Source organism: Sipha flava, unplaced genomic scaffold (genome assembly GCF_003268045.1).
Source record: "Sipha flava isolate LNK unplaced genomic scaffold, YSA_version1 218_pilon_pilon, whole genome shotgun sequence".
Lineage (NCBI taxonomy): Eukaryota > Metazoa > Arthropoda > Insecta > Hemiptera > Aphididae > Sipha > Sipha flava.
This window is the reverse complement of record NW_020272845.1, coordinates 80,896-85,863: the sequence shown is the minus strand read 5'-3', so window position 1 is coordinate 85,863 and position 4,968 is coordinate 80,896. Positions and strand designations below refer to the sequence as shown.

Here is a 4,968-nt window from a genome sequence, read left to right as displayed (position 1 = left end):
CGTATAATGTATATGAGTACAGTAGTTGATATATTATTACTATAACTATATTATACTATATATATATTGGGTCTTGTTTTTGACTATTTATAGCATTATAGCAAAACTTGGTTTATTTTCTCAGGAAATTGCTTATCGACGACGTCGACAAACAATGTATCATTATATTATTCTATTCAGTGGTATAAGGTATTAACTATTTTGGAATATTATATTACTATAAACGTTGAGCAACATTGCAACACCAATGTCTATTATTATTTATATTATAATAAAACGAGTAATAAAATAATATTATTTAACTGTGGATGTGTGTCTATTGTGTGATAATGTAAATTTAATATATTACTAAATTACATATTAAATTATTAAATTAAAAATAAAAAAACAGTAAAATGCCTTTATTTCATTTTTTCTAAAAAAAGGTAAAGAAATTAATCAAGAAAACATCTTGTCAATATGTGATTCAGATCAAAACCAACCTAGCAAAGAACTTGTGGTAATTAAGTTGAACTATTTTTTGAAATAATCTAAATGTTTGTTATAGCAATTTCAATACACAATCCAAATTCATTGCTAAATCATTAATTAGTAATTAGTCAAGATTTGAAATTAGTTGTACATTTAATTTATTGCTTGATATTTATTCAGCCACAACTCCGGTGGCTATTTATCTAAAAACGAAAATTATTAATTATTTACAAGCATAGAATATGATAGCTGCCTTAAAAAAAGAAATCGAGAAAAAAAGAAATTACGAGTATGTATTAAATTTGTATAAAAAATGTCAACATTTTTGTAAAAAAATAAATTATCACTTTTATGAAGAAAATTTATTAATATTGAACATAAAACGTATTTAGAAAAGAAAAAAACTTTTTGGGGAAAAGTGTTGTGATGAATCAAGAATTATATCTCCATAAAATAAATTTAAATATGATATTTTTTTAATTATAGATACTAATAAAAATAGTATTGAGTCACGATTCATACAAAATGAAAATTTATTAAAATACTTGAGCTAGTTGGATTCCAGAAGTTTTGCAGTATTTAACAACATTGAAATAATGCCTGTATCAGCTTTGAGTACTTTATGTTAGAAGTCTGGATTGAATCATCAAGTAATCTTAACAGAATTGAAATAATTTTTCAGTCAATATGAAAACTTTATACCACAAATACCTAAATATACTACAGATTGTGATTCAAAAAAAAAGTTATTTTTAAACAATGAAGATGTAAGTGAAAGTGATGAAGATAATGATGAAATATCAAAATCAATAAATTTCAATAAATGCAACAAATGTATTCACTGTGCATTTTGATAGTACGAGAATTATCATGCCAGTCAAATTTATTTTCAAATTTATTCATCATTTATATGTTTGATTTGTTATTGTCATGAACACAAACAACTTGTGAAAGAGTATTTTCAAAGCTTAAATATATAAAAACAAAACTTCGCTCAACATTACATCAAATCATCTTATCCCATTAATGTTGATGGCTAAAAAAAGAATATAGCTATTGATACCAAACAACTGATTGAGACCATAGCTAATTCATCTAATGAATTAAAAAAATTACTTATATAAAATTGTATTTTATTATTTAAAGAGTTCTTACTATTTCAAAAATAATTAGTTGTAAAATTGCTTTTATATTTAATTTAATATTAATAAGTTAACTCATGAGTTAACTAAATTGTTTATTATGATCCATATAAAGACGGATACAATGGTACTAAACGGGGGGGGGGGGTTTGTTAGTTATCAATTAAAAAAAAGTTCATCATCTATTTAAAAAAAAAAACTTTGTTGGAATATATGACACTTTTTTTGTGAAACGGGGGAAGGCAATTGTCCCCATTGATCCCCTTGTATCCATATTGGTAAAAATGTCAAGTATATTTATAGAAGTATCTTAGTATGTTATTTCAATAAAATGCCATGTACATATTTTGGAGGCCCCTTGAAAAAACTGATCCATGTTAACATGGGCCTTTGGTGTGCCAGGCCGACACTGTTCAAAAGTATAATATATACATATATATATATTTAATATTATATTAGCTATTTTATGAAAAAAGCGAGTAATATATTTTTTAATAAATTTGAGTTACACTCTGGTTTGCACAGTGGGTTCATATAAAAAAAAAAGAACTTAGATTTAATTAACCTATAATAGGTAAATTATTATTTAAATTTTGTAATTGTGTAGCATAAAAATATAAATTAGTTTATTAGAAGTTTTTGAGAAAATAACAGGTAATGACTTCGTCGTATATGCCGATCAAATCGTACACTTAAAATAAAGTAACATTTGAAATAATGCATATGTCTTCTGTAGAGTTTGAGTCACACGACCGTGATGAATGATATCTTTATTCACACGTCTTCTCTATTTTATCATTTCGCTAAATCTAATTAAACATATTTATTGATTATATGTTAATTGATAGTCTTTTGTTATATAATTATATTGTTTTAATTGTTGATAACATTTTTTTCTTACATTCTAAAATGTTTTATTAATCTATTTCCTGTTGGGCATAAATATATAGGTTTTTTTTATGTGTCTTATACTTCCTGTGGTTTGGATTTATTGTTATTGATATTGCTTAATACTACAACTTGTCAACGTCAACAACCATAGTACAATTAAAGTTAATATGATAATTTTCGAATGAATCAAATTTTGTTCGAAATTGTCGGTATGATTTGACTATCCGGAAGTTTATCCATTGAAAAAAAATATAACTGTAAAATTAAGGATGCTGAGAAAGTTAGTTTATTTTGAACAAGTAAAGCAAAAAATAAATAGTAAAAAAAAATAAAAATAAAATAACTTATTTTAAATAAAACTTCAGTAAATATTTTCCATATACTCATCAGTTATAATGTATATATACAGTGAAACCTCCACTAACGGACACCTCCCAATAGCGGACGTTTTTTGAGGAACGGGGACATTTTCACTACTTTTTCATTGAAAAACCTCTGAATAGTGGACTCTCCGAATAACGGACATTATTTATGGTAAATCCCTAATCTTTATTTGAAAATAATACGTATTCACATTCGTATTTATTCTCGTAATAATGTAATTACGATAACAAACTCTTTATGGGAAGATAAGATTACGACAAATTTGGTTATCGGTGAAACCTTTAGGTGAAAAAGGTTATGACAAAAGTATGGGAGTTAGTGACGGTTTTCGACGCGATGACGACTACGTTAAAACGAAAGCGGTTGTCGCTTCGCGAAAAAATTGACATTTTAGATTACCGTAAAAACAACGGAAACATAGGAATTCGTGCACTCACAGAAAATTTTCAAGTTGGAAAAACACAGATTGCCGATATTGTGTCTAACACAGAAGAAATTTATAAAGTGTGGGTCGAAAATGGAAATGAAGAACGAAAATTAACGAAATTAAGAAAATGTGAAGGCAGTGTGATTGATAAAGAACTTTTAGTCTGGTTTAGCAAAACTCGGGAAAAAAATATACCAGTTTCCGGACCAACAATACAGGAAAAGGCTAAACAACTTGCTGAAGTTCACGGATTAAATGATTTTAAAGCTTCAAACGGGTGGCTTGAAAAATTTCGAAACCGGCATAACATTTCGTATAAATCTGTTTGTGGTGAAGCTTCAGCCGTTGATAGAATAGCTGTTGATGACTGGAAGAAAAAATTACCAAACATAATCGATAAATATGAAAAGCGAGACATCTTCAATGCCGACGAGACTGGGCTTTTTTTTAAAGTTCTACCTAATAAAACTATAGCATTTAAAAATGAAACTTGCAGCGGTGGAAAAGTTTCAAAAGAACGGTTGACTGTGCTATTGTGCTGTAATATGATTGGTGAGTTTGAACGTCCTCTCGTCATAGATAAGGCAAAACGACCGCGAGCTTTCAAAAAATTAGACGTAAATAAATTTCCCGTTGACTGGTGTTGGAATAAAAAGGCCTGGATGACGACACAGATTATGACAGACTGGCTTATGAAATTTGATAAATAAATGATAAAAAGTCGAAGAAAAGTACTACTTTTTGTCGACAATGCAGCTCCTCATCCCCATCTTAAACTACAAAATGTTGAGCTAGTCTTTTTCCCCCCAAATATGACGTCTCACTGTCAACCTCTGGACCAAGGCATAATTCAACAATTTAAAAAGCTCTATCGTAAGCAACTGTTACAAAAAGCAGTTGCTAATTTGGTTGCTGGAGACTCTAGCACTATAAATGTTTTGGATGCTGTGTATTGAGTGGCTTCTGCTCAAGCCCAAGTCAAGCCTGAAACTGTAAAAAAATGCTTCTTACGATGTGGTTTCAGTCACCAAGACGATGAACAATCAGGACAAACAATTGATACCGAAGAACAATCGGTAATAGATGAAGAACTTTTAGCTCTCGTCACACTGATCGACAACAGTGTTGAAGTAAAGACGTATTTTGAATTAGACAAATTCATATCCACCCACGACACCAATTTAACGGGCACCGATGATCCTGATGAGCCCGATGAGCCCGAAAATGAGGAAGAAGACGAGCCCGAAGAAGCAGAAACTTCAAAATATCAAGTAACAAGTTTACAGGATGCTTTGTCTGCTGTAAAGAGCGTGAGTAATTTTATTTCATCAATAGAGGTAAAGAGCAGTTCTATTTTTACTTCTGCTGTAACATTAGCAAATGATATTACCAATGATATTGAACAGAGACGGTGTAATTATAAACAGACAAAGCTCACGGATTTTTTCAAACAAAAATAATTTAAAAATACATGTTCATAATTTTGATTTTGATTGTAAATATACTTTAAATAATAATAATTATTAATAATATTTACATAATTTGTAAAAATATAAAAATATAACAATTTATAATAAATAATAAGTAATATCATTATATGTATATCCATATACATACATAGTAGATTATTATACAAATAAATTTCAAAAATGT

The 4,968-nt window shown here is 28.5% G+C and overlaps 1 pseudogene; it reads left to right on the top strand.

The window, feature by feature from the left end:
* Positions 1-3,185: 3,185 nt before the first annotated feature.
* On the top strand, positions 3,186-4,704 carry LOC112683085 (annotated as a pseudogene).
* Positions 4,705-4,968: the final 264 nt, after the last annotated feature.